Source organism: Physeter macrocephalus, chromosome 19 (genome assembly GCF_002837175.3).
Source record: "Physeter macrocephalus isolate SW-GA chromosome 19, ASM283717v5, whole genome shotgun sequence".
In the NCBI taxonomy this organism is placed as follows: Eukaryota; Metazoa; Chordata; class Mammalia; order Artiodactyla; family Physeteridae; genus Physeter; species Physeter macrocephalus.
Window position 1 is genome coordinate 50,917,006 of NC_041232.1, and position 18,501 is coordinate 50,935,506.

Sequence of the window (18,501 nt, forward strand, 5' to 3'; positions counted from 1 at the left end):
GTCTTGTTTTTATATCCATTCAACGAGCCTGTGTATTTTGGTTGGAGCATTTAATCCATTCCCACTTAAGGTAATTATCAATATGTATGTTCGTATTACCATTTTCTTAATTGTTTTGGGTTTGTTTTTGTAGGGCCTTTTCTTCTCTTGTGTTTCCCACTTAGAGAGGATCATTTAGCATTTGTTGTAGAGCTGGTTTGGTGGTGCTGAGTTCTCTTACCTTTTGCTTGTGTATAAAGCTTTTGATTTCTCCATCGAATCTGAATGAGATCATTGCTGGGTAGAATAATCTTGGCTGTAGGCTCTTCCTTTTCATCACTTTAAGTATATCATGATACTTCTTTCTGGCTTGCAGAGTTTCTTCTGAGAAATCAGCTGTTAACCTTATGGGAGTTCCCTTGTATGTTATATGTCATTTTTCCCTTGTTGCTTTTAATAATTTTTCTTTGACTTTGATTTTTGTCAATTTGATTACTCTGTGTCTCAGCATGTTTCTCCTTGGCTTTTTCCTGCCTGGGACTCTCTGCACTTCCTGGACTTAGGTGGCTATGGCCTTTCCCATTTTAGGGAAATTTTCCATTATAATCTCTTCAAATATTTCCTTGGTTCCTTTCTCTCTCTATTCTCCTTCTGGGACTCCCATAATGTGAATGTGGGTGCATTTAATGTTGTCCCAAAGGTCTCTTAGGCTGTCTTTATTTCTTTTCATTCCTTTTTCTTTATTCTGTTCTTTGGCTGTGAATTCCACCATTCTGTTTTCCATGTCACTTATCCGTTCTTCTGACTGTTATTTTGCTATTGATTCCTTCTAGTGTATTTTTCATTTCAGTGATTGTATTGTTCATCTGTTTGTTCTTTAATTCTTCTAGGTCTGTGTTAAACATTCCTTGCATCTTCTTGATATTTGCCTCTATTCTTTTTCTGAGGTTCTGGTACACTAACATTATTCTGAATTCTTTTTCTGGACTGTTACCTATCCCCACTTCATTTAGTTGTTTTTTGGAATTTTTTCTTGTTCTTTCATCTGGTACGTAGTCCTCTGCCTTTTCATTTCATCGATCTTTTTGTAAATGTGGCTTTCATTCCACAGGTTCCAGGATTTTAGTTCTTCTTGTTTCTGCTGTCTTCCCTCTACTGGATGAGGCTACCTAAGAGGCTTGTGCAAGCTTCCTGATGGAAGGGAGTGGTGGTGGGTAGAGCTGTTGTTGCTATGGCAGGCAGAGCTTAGTAGAACTTTAATCTGCTTGTTTGCTGATGGGTGGGGCTGTGTTCTCTTCCTGTTGGTTGTTTGGCGTGTGGCAACCCAGCACTGGTGGGGCTAATGGTGGCCTCTGGGAGGGCACATTCCAAGGACTACTTCCCAGAAATTCTGCAGCCAATGTCCTTTTCCCTGTCTGAGCCATAGCTGCCCCCTGCCTTGGCAGGAGACCCTCTAACACTAGCAGGTAGGTCTGGTTCTGTCTCCTACAGGGTCACTGTTCTTTCCACTGGGTCCTGATGTGCACACTACTTTGTGTGTGCCCTACTAGAGTGGAGTCTCTGTTTTGCCCAGTTCTGTTGAAGTCTTCTAATCAAATTCTGCCACTCTTCAATGTCTATTTCCCTGGGAATTCCTCTTCCCATTGCAAATCCTTAGTTTGGGGAGCCTGTCATGGGGCTCAGAACCTTCACTCCAGTGTATGGACTTCTATGTTATAATTGTTCTCCAGTTTGTGAATCACCCATCCAACAGTTATGGGATTTGATTTTATTGAGATTGCTCCCCTCCTACCATCTCATTGCAGCTTCTCCTTTGTCTTTGTATTTGAGGTATCTTTTTTGGTGAGTTCCAGTGTTGTCCTATTGATGATTATTCAGCAGTTAGTTATGATTCCAATGCTCTCGCAAAAGGGAGTGAGCGTATGTCCTTCTACTCTGCCATCCTCAATCAAGTTTTAACAAAGCTTTATTTTTAAAATTTTATTTTCTGTCAAGTAATTTTCCAAGAATATTATGGTTATTCTTTCCTATTTTTCCTACAGTTTTAACATTCTGGATAGAAAACTTTTAAGTGGATCTCATTTACTTCAAATGATGTATGTCAATACTCTGACTCCTTAACACCTTTATATATTAGTGCTAAATGTGTCTTTTAATTTTTTTTAAATGAAGGGTCAGCTGTTCTCCAGAGGTCACCCCTTCAAATACTCCTCTGTATGCTATGTCAGACTCACAACTATAAGAGAGCAAAACAATGAGTGTTTAGAGTTTAATTTTTAATACAAATTTCCCTAAATTCAGTTAAATTCTTTCTGAATCTTGAGTGAAAATGCAATATATTAAACCCCAAGAAGCAGACTCAATTGTTTAATACATTGGATAACAAGGATTAGAATACTGGTTTGGGATCATATGTCTTCATTTGGTTATTAGACATTAAGAATGGGATTTTCAGAAGCTCTCCTTGATGCATTAGTCCCAGTAAAGTACTTACCAGATAATTCACTATAGTCTTTTTTTGGGGGGAGGGGACGGGTTGTAATTTAGAAGAATGCAATTAAAACTGAACTTGATAATTAATTCTGAACTGGTGAGAACTAGTTCCAGAGATTATGACTATAATGCTGTGTAGTCATTGATATAAATATTCATGAGGTTTCATTGTTTTATGGTTTTCCCAAGCACACAGCTTATCTGAAGAAGTAAAATTAAAGTACCACTATTTAACATTACAATGCAAATAAGAATCCATGAAGAAAGAAAAGTTAATTCACTAGGGATTGTGAATACACGTAGGCCCACATAGAGACTACATCATATATGTACAAACACAACATCATCTGAACATATAAATTAGTAGATGTGGAAGAGAGAAGAGAAAAAGTGATATGGGTAAACAATTTTGCATCTTAATCAGGTCAACACTGGGTGAGTGAAATTCACTGAAATCTACCTAACCTACCACAAAAAAATCAATCAACATATAAAACTAATCTTGTGCAGCAGAAGAGGGAATGAGAAAATGGTCTTTCTTATTCTATTTCCATGTTTTACTGAGCAATAACCCCATCATATTTGACCTTGAAGCAGATTCATTTATAACATGAAATTTTCAAGTAATCTGATAGAATAAACAGGATGTGACGAATGGATGAATGAATGCATGCATGGGTGGAAAGTACAAAGAGAAAAGTAGCCAGAAAGCAGCCAGTTAGGAAAATTGAAATAGGTGGGAGTTGGTGGGAGAAGGGAGTGTAATTTCAGACCATAGTCTTCAATGTGATTCAAGTTAATAAAAAAAATTCAGTCTTGATAGAATTCTTATAATTGCCATTTGTTTATATTCTCAAACTTGATGAAGAAAGAATCAGCACAAACAGTATATTCATTGAAAACTTTACACATATTTGAGGAAGATTTAAGCCTTCTGTACTGGTATGCTCAGTTCATTTATAGTTAAGCACCACAAAGTCAAATACAGTATTATGTGGTTAAGCTACATCTGTCTCTGTGCAAGCACTCACCATATTTCTTTAAGTTCAGCAGGTGTTTTGCAAAGAATCTAAAGGATTTTGCACAAAATTAGTGCCTATAATAAAGCAATGCTGATGAAGAGACAGCTTTTTATATCACTGATATATTATAGTTTCTTTCTAATAAATGTCATTGCTAGATATTTCAAAACCTGAAACAGATTTGCTGACTGCACTGTTTTGAAGCATATTTGCTGTGCCTTATTGCTAAGATGTTCTTTTATAGACATACAGTTTAGAAATTTTATTTGACACTGTTGACTACTAAATTAGCAGCTTTTCAACTTTGCAAAACTTCTGTCACACAATTGAGATAAAAGGTAGAATGCATCACTTTTGCATTAATCTTTCCTGGAACTGTCCTGAGAGAAATGTGATGTATTAATTGAGGCCCTAATTTGAGAAACAAATAAAAACAAAGTTGTCATTTTGTTATATTTTTTCCAGGTTCCTGTCTCTGTCTCTCCCTGTCTTTCTCTTTCACACACACATACAACTTATGAGGAGTCAAACTATAAATACCTAAATCTTTTCATTTTTAATTGCCTGCAGTTTGATGGCATAAAGCTAACAGCATTCTTCAATTAGAAGGCTTACTTGGGGAGCCCAATTGGCCTTGAACTCTTAGCACACTGCTCCTTTCTCTGGGTGGACATGTTGTATTCTGGTGATCTAATTGAAGAACTCTGTTCATTTGGTTAGAACTTTGGGTTAGCGAGTTTCACATATCTTAGGATCAATCCTTCAGTTTATCATCTGAATTTGCTATTTTCAGTGGGTTCCAAAAAGAGTCAGGCAGCAACACCAACCACAGATGACAGTGCTAACACAGGTACCCTTAACCTATAGGTAGAGTAAGCCCATAAACATGGTCAGAAACTGACTTCATGCCAAGTTACTGATGGAGCCTTAATGTGTGCCATAAGGAACTAGCATAGAGAGAGGCTGATCTTCTGTTACCAGCCACAGCCCAAACCCCTCACCTAGAACACGGGAACAAAGTACGAATACCATGATCCCACTCAATCATCTTTAAAATCTAACTTTGTGAAATAGCCTGCTTGTAGAGAAGAGAGAGAGAAGGAAATGTTAGTCACAATGCTACTCTGATGAGCTTTGTCCAAAAAATCTACATTCATTCAAAAGCAGTTTCTATGTGCTGACTGTGAACATGGAGAGGGATATTAAAAGTATACTTTTTTTTCACAAAGAATATGTAGTCTAAACCAGTCTTAAAGTCACATATGAAAAAATAAAACACATATAGGGACTGATAAATGCTAACTGACAAATAATCAGTACAGGTAACAAATTCCAATTTCTGAGAAAGAAAAAGTCAAATATTCACATGTGCAGAGCCTGTATACACCAAAAAGTAAGAAGGGATGTGAGGTACATTTTGAGCAGAAACAATATTAAAAGCAAAGGCAGGAATCTTCCTGTTCCAATGAAGATGTAGAAAGTTGTAAAGGATGATGCTTCATAATAATAATTAGAAAAAGCTGATCAAACTACCAAATCATAACTTTTCAAAAGTTCATAGGAATGTCGAGGTTACAAGATGATCAGATAACCTGAACTCTAAAGTGTGAGTAGCCCCTCCAAAGAGACATGGGTATGCAAACCCATCTGTGGCAGTGCACAGGGAAAAGAAGCATCATGCTAGACACAATAGCAGCAGGTGAAAATTAATGTGCTATAATTTTAAAGAACTACCAGTGATCTAGTGTGGGCTAGAATGTTAGTCTAAAATAGCTGGGATCACCTGACTAAAGGGATTTTTCCCTGACCCACAAGCTCAATGCTGTGAGTCTTCTCTAGGTACTCTAGGAAAGATTGTGGGTAGAAGAGGAAACCAGAGAAAGCCTCTGTTATTGGTGTAGGCATACAAGCAAAGACCATCACCTATTTAGTTGTGCAGGAAAAGGCAAAATATGTCTGCTTTTTTTCCAGACTCTTCTCTCTTATAAAGCAAAAGCTTAAAGCCACAAAGACTATGGTCCACAAGGACCAGAAGGTGAAAGACAAACTGTGCCTCTGGAGAAAGGGTAAAAAATCTATATTCATTCAAAACTGGTTTCTAGATGGTGAAAATCTTCTTATCCTCTTCTGGTACCAAGTAGAGGCCTCCTACTTCTGGGAAAAGAATAAGAAAATATCAATAAAGACTAATTCAGATACAAGGAAGATTTGGGTGCTACAGGGAAGAAAGTATGCAACTCTGAAAAAGCCTCAACTTAAGCCTCTAGTACATAGGACTGTCCTAAGATGGAAGCTGGACCAGAGCAACGGAGAATCCCTTCCTGACATGATCATGAAACTAGCAAAAAATACCAAGAAACAACATTCTACTTCTAGGGGAGGTGGAAAAACATGGAGAAAGATTTTTTACTGTGGCAGAGTCATGCAAGGTTTTTTGAAAGCTGAGAATGTAGGACTAACTCTGACGAAAATCTCACCAAAATCTCAACACAGATACTAAACTCTAGTCTTCTGTAAGAGAAATTTAAATTTTTTGTCCCATTGAAGGTAGCTATAGCAACAATAACTCTTATGCCCCAGTCAACTCCCAACTAGGTTTACTCAACTGCCCATATTAACAGCATGATAAAAGGATCAGTATTTAATTTCCCTTAGTAATTATTTTTTCTCAATCTTTACTTTCATGATGACAAGATAAACAGAAAGTCAAGAAAAAAAATGACCATTCAATCCACTGTCAAGAGGCAAAGCAACAAACAAAACCAGACTCAGAGATGACCCAGATGTTGGAATGATCAGAGAGAGATTTTTAAGGCCACAATGATTAAAATGTTAAAAGCTCCTGTGGGGAAAATAAACAATGTGTGTGAACAAACAGAAAATAATATTAATTATATTTCTTAGCCTGAATTCAATACAGTCTGAAACGCAGAATTGCATATCAGCACAGACAGCTCCAGGGAAATTCTGCCAGTACTGGCTAAAGAAAGAAGAATGCTCAGGGTGTGAAAAGTTCCTGTTTATTTTTTCCTCTACTCTTTTACAAGCCATATGACAAACAAAACCATGGAGGCAGTTGTAGAAGCCTCAACAGAAGAGGGCAGTGGCTATAACTCTGAGGGAGAAGAGTATTCCTCTCCAATAGGCATGCTGGAGGAATAAAATATATTAAATTCATCACTGGTTCTATAATACTTTAAATTCTTATCTTCTTTCTCACAATTCCAGCTACTCTTTAATCCAGTATCCTCAAAAAATGGCTCTATACATTACATATATATATTTTTATAGTGTGTTCAGTGAGAAAAAGAGTAGAGTTTTAAAATTTCCCCTGATCCAGAACTGGAACTCTAGAAAATATTTTAGCTGGCTATACATCTAATCAAAATGTATAAAAATGGGTGGATTGTGGCTAAAATGGGCTCACAGGGCAATTTATAACAGTAAATGTTTATATTATGTACAGTAAAGGTATCAAATCAATGTTTTAAGCATTTACCTTAAGAAACAATAACAAAAAAAGAAAAAAATTAAACAAAAGTAAGCAGAGGAGGTAAATAACAATAATAATCAAAATCAAATACCAAAAAAAAAGAAGGAAAGAAAGTAAGAAAGGGAGAAATAAAGGGGAGAAAAAGAAATAAAACCAAAATCTGGTTTTCAAAAAATCAACCAAATTAATACATTTATATACAGAATAATCAGGGAAAAGGAGAGAAAACACAGATTACCATATCAGTGATAAATGAGGGGCTGTTAATAGAGATCATGCAAATTTAAAAGAAAATGTTATCAACCTTAAGCCAATGCATTTGATAATTGTTGAAACATATTCCATGGAATAAACAAACTACTAAATTCAATCAAGAAGAACTTTATATTCCTATATCTCTCTTAAAAATTGGATTTATAGTAAAATGCCTTATAACAAAGAAAAAAGTAAAGCTCATAGAGCTTTACTTAGAAATTTTACAAAACATTTAAGGAAAAGAGGAAATCAACTCTACACAAATTCTTCTGGAAAATTTTGAAGAGGGAATTCTCAACTCATTTTATGATGTTTGCCTTCCTCTGATGCCAAAGATATTTCAAGAAAAGAAAATTTATAAACATAGTCCAAAATCATTACTAAAATATTAGCAAATAGAATCCAGTAATATATAAAAATGATATTATATCATAATCAAATGGTTTTTTTCACATAGAAAGGCAATGTTAGACAAAAATTTGAAAATTAATCAATGTAATTTTCCATGCCATCAATATATATTGAGAAAACACATAGTCATCTCAATGGAGACAGAAAAAACACCACGTTTGGCAAACATAATATTTATGATAAAACAATATAAGCAAACTAAAAATTAAAGGGAATTGTCTCAAGACATATTAAAAAAAATATTGTTAGCTTCATATTTAATGTTGAAAGACATATGATTTTTTTTTTCAAGATGAAGAACAGAGCGAGAATGTCTGCACACATCATCCCAATTTAAATTGTGCAGGTTCTAGTTAGCGCAATAAGGCAAGATAAAGAAATAAAAGGTATATTGATTAAACAGAAACAAATAAATTGATCTTTATTTGTATACTTGATTGTCTACATAGATAATCTTCAAGTTTCCACAAAAAAAGCTGCTAGATCTAATAAGCAGATTTAACAAGGTTATAGGTTAGAAGGGGTGTGTGTGTGTGTGCATGTCTATACATACATTTCTCTTTTCTATACTGTCAATAAACATCAGAAATAGAAATTTTAGAAAGTGCTATTTATAATAGCATCAAAAACATGACCTAGTTAAAGATGAATTTAGCAAAATATGTACAATATATATATTATGAAAACTATAAAACTCTGAGGAGACAAACTAAGACCTAAATAAACATAGAGATAACTGTGTTTATGGTTTGACAGATTTAAATGGTTAATATGTCAATTCTTCCAAAATTGATCTGTATGTTTAATGCAACCCCAATTATAATCTCAGTAGTCTTTGTTGGAAAAATTCACAAATTGACCTTAAAATTTTTTATTAAAAACAAAGAAACTGGAATAGCTGAAATAATTTGAGAATTGGCATTGCTAATCATATCCTAAAAAAAATAAAATAAAATAAAAGAAACTAATATTTTTTTTCTTCTGGTGTGTTGTCTAATATTTTGGCTGATATACCAGAAATAAAATAGAAACAATATTTTGGGTTGCTAAACTATATTCAAATTCGAATTCATATTCTTGTCAAATTTTCTACATGAAAACTAGGGAATTGATCTTAAAAAGTGAAATCTAAATATTGGAAGAAGACTGTTTGAAAGGATTTCTGTGACTTCTATTACCAAACCCCTAAACACCACAGAGTTCCCACTGCCAGCAGAATAAGAATCAGCCTCTCCTGTCCTTTGTGATATAACAGGTCCCATAACTACATTGTCTCATTTAGTTACTTTGCATGGTATTGCCATCTCCCTTTAGATCCCCCGTCACACTTCCAATGACTCAGACATGTAACTAAGAACAGATCTCAGCATGGCCCAGGATGCCAATTACAATGTCAAACTTGGGAGGAAACAGCTTAATCACAAAATAAATGCTAGCTTTGCTAATTTATATCATTTTAAAAAGTTTGTAGAAAGATTCTGAGGATAGTACTAGACCTAGGAAGGAAGGACAAATTTCCTGACATGAGTTTACTTACTTGAGGTTCTGAGGAATGTGAGTTCAAGCAGCTGCAGGAGGTTCCCCACCCCCAACCACCCACGCATATCTCTGCTTTCTTTTTTTTTTTTTATCAGTCAGTTGATTTAAAATTTGGTGGACTCAGCTAAATTAATATGCTACACATATATTTCTCGGTTTAATACAGAGGAAGAAATCGGTAGACTCGGGTAGATAGAATTTATAATGGGAGACCATCCCCATGATTTCTTTTCCAAGAGATCCCAGAGCATGTTCTCTTCACCATGGTGTTGGAAAACACCTCATGAGGAAGTCTCAGCATCAATGAAATGACTGGATTAGTGTTGGAGGATGTCACCGAGAAGATGTGACACCAATTGAACCAAGAGCTGAACTTGGGCCAATAGAAGCTCCTCACTCCCTCCTCTGTCCCTGGAATGAATGTTCTGCCTTGAGTTCTCAGTGGGGCCTGGGTTCAAGACAGCAATGTGTTGTTGAGACCATCTGGACTTTACAAGTGACAACCCTGTTAAGTCCTCTATATAAACACTTTAGTGTCTGCTGGGCAGTTGAAGTGTCTACTCCTCTTTTGGTGCTCAAGACAAGCAAGTGCTTGTCTTGCAAGTGCTCAAGTCCCCCTGCTTATTCAAACTGCCATCTATCTGGAGTGTTCTTCCTCTTTCTTTGGTTTCATCTTGCCCATCTTGTATGGGGTGGCAATTTCAGATTTCACCCAGGAAATTCCTGATGTTGTGTACCAACAATTAGCCACCTCTTGTAGACTGGGAATAAATGTGAGTAGTGTAGCCATTGGTTTGGACTCAGTGGAGCTGAGGGAATCCTGAGTGGTTGAGACCAAATGACAGTACCAATTGGGCATGGTTGATATAAAAGTTCAAATGTCAGAAGAGGTTATCAGAGTGGCTTGATCCATTCGAAATGGCTAATTAATGAGGTTCCCAAAGCCAAAATAAATGGGCTTGCCACTTAGTGCCTACTTGATTTGTGTTAAGGACTGAATGTTTTTAACTCCTCCAAACTCATATGTTGAAACCCTACCCCTCAATGTGATGGTACTAGATGAGGCCTGTGGGAGGTAATTAGAATTAGATGAGGTCATGAGAGTAGAGCTCTCATGTATGTGATTAATGCTCTTAAAAGAGTCAAAGAGAGCTTGCTTCCTCTGTCTGCTTTCCACCATGTAAGGACACAGCAAGAAGACCAGGAACAATGAACCAGGAAGTAGGCTCTCCTCAGACATCAAATCCACTGGCACCTTGTTCTGAGACTTCCAGCCTTCAGAATTGCGAGAACTAAATATTTGTTGTTTTCACCCAGTTTATGATGTTTTGTTATAGTAGCCTGAACTGACTCAGATGATCAGTATAACCAAAACCTCTGTGTCTGGTGACCAGAATTTTTAACTGAGCTAACATGATAGAGAACAATGACCCTTTATCCAATTTTCAGTCCTGAGTCAGTTCAGAGATCCAGAGAGCTTCTTCTTCTTTTTTTTTTTTTTTAATATTTTTTTTGATGTGGACCATTTTTAAGGTATTTATTGAATTTATTACAATATTGTTTCTGTTTTATGTTTTGATTATATGGCCATGCAGCATGTGGGATCTTAGCTCCCTGATCAGGGATTCAACAGACACCCGCTGCATTGGAAGGCAAAGTCTTATCCACTGGACCACCAGGGAATTCCCCCAGAGTTTCTTGAGTTAAAATTAGACTAAGTTCCTTTGAGGAAAGATCTTACAATACATTCAGAAATGTTATACTTTAATCTTCTTCTTAACTTTCTCCAAGATAAACTTTAACAAATAGTGGGAAAAGGGAAACCTCCAGACCCTTTTGGTGTTTGGAGGCACTTGTTCTGAACTAACTAAAGTCCTCATGGACCCAGTAAGTCACTGAAGTCCTCTGTCAGACGTGGTGGAGCGATTAATAAGATGCTGTCCTGAATTTATGTCATAGTAGGCCTGGTCAAAAAAAAATAATAATGTGGTTATTTCATCCGTTCTTGATATGATTTTCCCATAAAGACTAAGACAAATCAAACACCGCAAGGTCTGTTTGGAGCAAAATTTCAAATATTAACAGGGCTATATATATTATATATATGAAAACTAAGATACGTGTATATATTTCATCACATAATATGGATGGATATTGAAGACAAAGTAGAACTTAGCAATTTCTATTTGATTTTACATTTTCTGTTGAAGAGAATTATCTTCTGACATGGGAGGGTAGAACAAGCATTACTAAGGTTTACATAGTTGCTGAATGAACTTTGTAAAACATTTTGCTGCCCTACATAAATTCAAGTTTGGAAACTAAGATTAATTATGTTTTAGGGTCTTGAATAAACTTTTAAGTGAGGTGCATAATGTTCTTTGAGGGACTTTGGAAGAATAAAAAGTGTAGTGGAAGCACAAAATGCTCACATGACAGACTGCTTTGCAAAGGAAGAAGAGGGTAATTTCTTCAACTGCTCATGAATTTTTCGTCAAATTTCAGCAATTTTTAATAACGATATGTTAAAGAGATGGCTTGAGAGTACATAGCGCTAGAAAAATTCAAGACAAAGGGACCCAACATGGGTTCACCAAGGAAAAAAAAAAACAAAGCATAATTTTTCTCTGCCACTAGTCTCTTACATGAGGGAGAATCCAGTACTTTTCACATATTTGTATTTTAACAGAGCATTTGACAATGTCTCTTTTGTGAATAATTAAGAAATGAAATAGTTACATAGCTAATTACTTAGATAAGCAATGGGTTATAAAATCATAAATAAATGCTGGTAAGTGGATTAATGCAAACATTGAAGAAAGTTTTTAATGGTTTGACCCAAGGCTCTATATTGGGTAATTTGCATGAATGGCTTATACTGAGATACAGAATAGTTTTCCATGAAAATTTTAGATATTAGCTGCAAAAAATATTTATAGTATGTTTATTGACTACACAGTATACTTGTCATAATAGAAGCTACCAAAAGACAGATCTGCACTCGTTTTGGGGAACAATCATCCAAGAAAAACATTAGGAACAAGGATAATATTATTCTACCTCTATTCCAAAGTCATCAAAAAATTCTGATTACCCAAATCTGAACTCCTAAAGGAAGTTTCAGGAAGGGAAATAAGGAGTTAAGAACCATACCATCTGAAGAATACCTGAAAAAATTAGAAATCTCTTTTATAGATTTAAATAGAAGATCAGAAGATTCTGTGGAAGTGTGTGTGTGTTTGTAAATCTGACATGTAGACGAGATAAGACTATGCCATCATAGGTCCATGTGAAAAATAGGTGCTAAGAGAGGAAATGTCAGAGAGATAGGATAAAGTTCTAAAGAAGGAAACATTTTACAGTTAGAAATTCCAAGGAGGAAAAGTAGAGTCTTCAGATGTACTGAGTCATCTCACTGGAGGGGAGCAAAATTAGAGTTTTCTAGTATAAGATGTGTGATTGGCAGGAATGACCTACAAGGTTCCTGCCAAACCTGAAATTTGATGACTTTATGTCTACAAAATTATCATAAAACTTCACCTCCACTTTTTATTCATTCTGCCCTCTGTTCCCCTTGTCACTGTTTCCTTTCTATTTTGTTTTCAGCAAGACTTCCTAGAAATCCGTTTAGATTCATTTACTCTAGACATTCAAATTTAAGATATGACCTCTCAGTCAGTGCTTACCAACAAATAGTAGCACTAAACTATTTCATTTCTGGTTTGATTTCATCTTGTATTTACCAAGATACACCCAAGGAAGTTTGTTTTCATTGACTCAATACCTTATTTTAAAATATATGTACTTATTATACGTCCAGGGTGAAAAAAGCATTATAGGAACAGGAGAAACTTGGAGAAATAATATCATGCTTCCTGCCTCCCACCTGATGCCTATTGTCAAGCCATCTAGACTATGAGCTTCTGAGCATTTTCTGAACAGAATTTTACAATTTCCCTAAATAATATTCCTAAGTGTAATATGTTTTATAAATTCATTTAAATTTGAAGCTGTACATGATATTATAGTTCATTTAATACAATTTATATTTTTTATAAAAAATCAAAGTCCAACTACATAGCACCTCCATAATCAATGTCTCAGAATTCTTTGTCATTGCCTTATATAAAGTTCCACCTAATGAAATAGGAATGAAGGCAGAGGAAGTGCCTTTGCATCCAGTTATCTAGAAATGTGGGCAATGGTAGCCAGGGTACTGACAGGCAGCATGAGTGCTTATTTCTAGCTTCAGAAACTATCCTATAAATCAGTGCTTCCCAGAAGTCTGCCTGACAGTGACTCATCAGAATCACAGGCAAGTTTAACAAAAGCTCAGATTCCTGGATCCCTTTGCAAGAAGACCCTTGAATTAAATTTGTGGCTGGACCTTGGAATATCTATTTTTACTTTTCTACACTTTTAATCACCATCACTATGAAGGAGACATTCACAATAGACTTTGGTTTTTCACATCTTTTTACTATTTTGTTTTGATAGTTTAGAATTTTTAGTTTCACACTATTCTTTTATTTTTTGTAATTTTTGAATTTTATTTTATTTTATTTTTTATACAGCACGTTCTTATTAGTCATCAATTTTATTTATTTATTTATTTATTTGTTTGTTTGTTTATTTTCTGTGGTATGCAGGCCTCTCACTGTTGTGGCCTCTCCCATTGTGGAGCACAGGCTCCGGACGCGCAGGCTCAGTGGCCATGGCTCATGGGCCTAGCCGCTCCTTGGCATGTGAGATCTTCCAGGACCGGGGCACGAACCCATGTCCCCTGCATTGGCAGGCGGACTCTCAACCACTGTGCCACCAGGGAAGCCCTAGTCATGAATTTTATACACAGCAGTGTATACATGTCAATCCCAATCGCCCAATTCATCACACCACCACACTCACCCCCCCACCGCTTTCCCCCCTTGGTGTCCATATGTTTGTTCTCTACATTTGTGTTTCAATTTCTGCCCTACTAACCAGTTCATCTGTACCATTTTTCTAGGTTCCACATATATGAGTTAATATACGATATTTGTTTTTCTCTTTCTGACTTACTCTGTAGGACAGTCTTTAGATCCATCCACATCTCTACAAATGACCCAATTTCGTTCCTTTTTATGGCTGAATAATATTGTATTGTATATATGTACCACATGTTATTTATCCATTCATCTCTCAATGGGCATTTAGGTTCCTTCCATGTCCTGGCTATTGTAAATAGTGCTGCAATGAATAAAGGGGTGCATGTGTCTTTTTGAATTCTGGTTTTCTCTGGGTATATGTCCAGTAGTGGGGTTGCTGTAGCATATGGTAATTTTATTTTTAGTTTTTTAAGGAACCTCCATACTGCTCTCCATAGTGGCTGTATCAATTTACATTCCCACCAACAGTGCAAGAGGGTTGTCTTTTATCCAAACACTCTCCAGCATTTGTTGTTTGTAGATTTTCTGATGACACCACTTCTAACTTGTGTGAGGTGGTAACTTATTGTAGTTTTGATTTGCATTTCTCTAATAATTAGTGATGTTGAGCAGCTTTTCATGTGCTACTTGGCCATCTGTATGTCTTCTTTGTAGAAATGTCTATTTAGGTCTTCTGCCCATTTTTGGATTGGGTTGTTTGTCTTTTTAATATTGAGCTGCATGAGCTGAGGGAGTGTTCTAATTTCATTCTTTTACATGTAGCTGTTCAGTTTCCCCAGCACCACTTATTAAAGAGACTGTCTTTTCTCCATTGCATATCCTTGCCTACTTTGTCATAGATTACTTGACCATAGGTGTGTGGGTTTATCTCTGGGCTTTCTATTTTTTTCCATTGATCTATGTTTCTGTTTTTGTGCCAGTCCAATCTTGGCTTGATTACTATAGCTTTATAGTATAGTCTGAAGTCAGGGAGTCTGATTCCTGCACCTCCGTTTTTTTCCCTCAAGACTGCTTTGGCTATTCATGGTCTTTTATGTCTCCATAGAAATTTTAAGATTTTTTGTACTAGTTCTGTAAAAACTGCCATGGAAATTTGACAGGGATTGCATTGAATCTGTAGATTGCTTTGGGTAGTATAGTCAGTTTCATAATTGATTCTTCCAATCCAAGAACATGGTATGGTATATCTCTCCATCTGTTGGTATCATCTTTAATTTCTTTCAACAGTGTCTTATAGTTTTCGGCATAGAGATCTTTTGTCTCCCTAGGTAGGTTTATTCCTAGGTATTTTATTCTTTTTGTTGCAATGGTAAATGGGAGTGTTTCCTTAATTTCTCTTTCAGATTTTTCATCATTAGTGTATAGGAATGCAAGAGATTTCTGTGCATTAATTTTGTATCTTGCAACTTTATCAAATTCATTCATTAGCTCTAGTAGTTTTCTGGTGGCATCTTTAGGATTCTCTATGTATAGTATCACGTCATCTGCAAATAGTGACAGTTTTACTTCTTCATTTCCAATTTTCATTCTTTTTATTTCTTTTTCTTCTTGATTGCCATGGCTAGGACTCTGAAAACTATGTTGAATAATAGTGGCAAGAGTGGACATCCTTGTCTTGTTCCTGATCTTAGAGGAAATGCTTTCACTTTTTTACCATTGCACATGATGTTTGCTGTGGGTTTGTCGTATATGGCCCTTATGTTGAGGTAGCTTCCCTCTGTGCCCACTTTCTGGAGAGTTTTTACCATAAATTGGTGTCGAATTTTTTCAAAAGCTTTTTCTGCATCTGTTGAGATGATCATATGGTTTTTATTCTTCAATTTTGGTTTATCACTTTGATTGATTTGCGTATATTGAAGAATCCTTGCATCCCTGGGATAAATCCCACTTGACAATGGTGTATGATCCTTTTAATGTGTTGTTTGATTCTGTTTGCTAGCATTTTATTGAGGATTTTTGCATCTATATTCATCTGTGATATTGGTCTGTAGTTTTCTTTCTTTGTGACATCTTTGTCTGGTTTTGGTATCAGCGTGATGGTGGCCTCATAGAATGAGTTAGGGAATGTTCCTTCCTCTGCAATTTTTTGGAAGAGTTTGAGAAGGATGGATGTTAGCTCTTCTCTAAATGTTCGATAGAATTCACCTGTGAAGCCATCTGGTCCTGGACTTTTGTTTGTTGGAAGATTTTTTATCACAGTGTCAATTTCATTACTTGTGATTGGTGTGTTCATATTTTCTATTTCTTCCTGGTTCAGTCTTGGAAGGTTATACCTTTCTAAAAATGTGTCCATTTCTTCCAGGTTGTGCATTTCATTGGCATAGAGTTGCCTGTAGTACTCTTTTAGGTTTCTTTGTATTTCTGTGGTGTCTGTTGTAACTTCTCCTTTTTCATTTCTAATTTTATTGATTTGAGTCCTCTCCCATTTTTTCTTGCTGAGTCTGGCTAATGGTTTATCAATTTTGTTTATCTTCTCAAAGAACCAGCTTTTAGTTTTATTGATCTTAGCTATTGTTTTCTTTGTTTTTATTTCACTTATTTCTGCTCTGATCTTTATGATTTCTTTCCTTCTGCTAACCTTGGATTTTGTTTGTTCTTCTTTCTCCAGTTCCTTCAGGTGTAAGATTAGATTGTTTATTTGAAATTTTTCTTGTTTCTTGAGGTAGGCTTGTATAGCTACTAGTTCCCTTTTAGAAGTCTTGTTGCATCCCATTGGTTTGGATCATCGTGTTTTCATTGTCATTTTTCTCTACGTATTTTTTAATTTCCTCTTTGATTTCTTCAGTGATCTCTTGGTTATTTAATAATGTATTGTTTAGCCTCCATGTGTTTGTGTTTTTTATGTTTTTTCCTTTTAATTGATTTCTAATATCATAGCATTGTGGTCAGAAAATCTGCTTGATATGATTTCAATTATCCTACATTTACTGAGGCTTGATTTGTGTCCCAAGATATGATCTATGCTGGAGAATGTTTCATGCACACTTGAGAAGAAAGTGTAATCTGCTGTTTTTGGATGGAATGTCCTATAAATATCAGTTAAATCTATCTGGTCTATTGTGTCATTTAAAGCTTCTGTTTCCTTATTTATTTTCATTTTGGATGATCTGTCCATTGGTGTAAGTGAGGTGTCAAAGTCCCTCACTATTATTGTGTTACTGTCAATTTCCTCTTTTTTAGCTGTTAGCTTATGTATTGAGGTGCTCCTATGTTGGGTGCATATATGTTTATAATTGTTATATCTTCTTCTTGGATTGATCCCTTGATCATTGTGTAGTGTCCTTCTTTGTCTCTTGTAACATTCTTTATTTTAAAGTCTCTTTCATCTGATATGAGTATTGCTACTCCAGCTTTCTTTTGATTTCCATTTGCATGGAATATCGTTTTCCATCCCTTCCCTTTCAGTCTGTATGTTTCCCAGGTCTGAATTGGTTCTCTTGTAGACAACATATATATGGGTCTTGTTTTTGTATGCATTCAGCAAGCTTGTGTCTTGGTTAGAGCATCTAATCCATTCACGTTTAAGGCAATTATCAATATGTAAGTACCTATGACCATTTTCTTGATTGTTTTGGGTTTGGGTCATTTTCTTCTCTTGTGTTTCCCACTTAGAGAAGTTCCTTTAGCATCTGCTGTAAATCTGGTTTGGTGGTGCTGAATTCTCTCAGCTTTTGTTTGTCTGTAAAGCTTTTGATTTATCCATTGAATCTGAATGAGATCCTTGCCTGGTAGAGTAATCTTGGTTGTAGGTTCTGCCATTTCATCACTTTAAGTATATCATGCCACTCCCTTCCTGCCTGTAGAGTTTCTGCTGAGAAATCAGCTGTTAACCTTATGGGAGTTCCCTTTTATGTTATTTTTCACTTTTCCCTTGTTGCTTTCAGTAATATTTCTTTGTCTTTAATTTTTTCCAATTGGATTGCTATGTTTCTCTGTGTGTTTATCCTTGGGTGTATCCCATATGCGACTCTCTGCACTTCCTTGACTTGGGTGGCTATTTCCTTTCCCATGTTAGGGAAGTTTTTGACTATAATCTCTTCAAATATTTTCTCTGGTCCTTTCTCTCTCTCCTCTCCTTCTGGGACCCCTATAATGCAAATGTTGTTGTGTTTAAAGTTGTCACAGAGGTCTCTTAGGCTGTCTTCATTTCTTTTCATTGTTTTTTCTTTATTCTGTGTCACAGCAATGAATTCCACCATTCTGTCTCCCAGTCACTTATCCGTTCTTCTGCCTCAGTTATTCTGCTATTGTTTCCTTCTAGTGTAGTTTTCATTTCAGTTATTTTATTGTTCATCTCTGTTTGTTTGTTCTTTAATTTTCTAGGTCTTTGTTAAACATTTCTTGCATCTTCTTGATCTTTGCCTCCATTCTTTTCCTGAGGTCT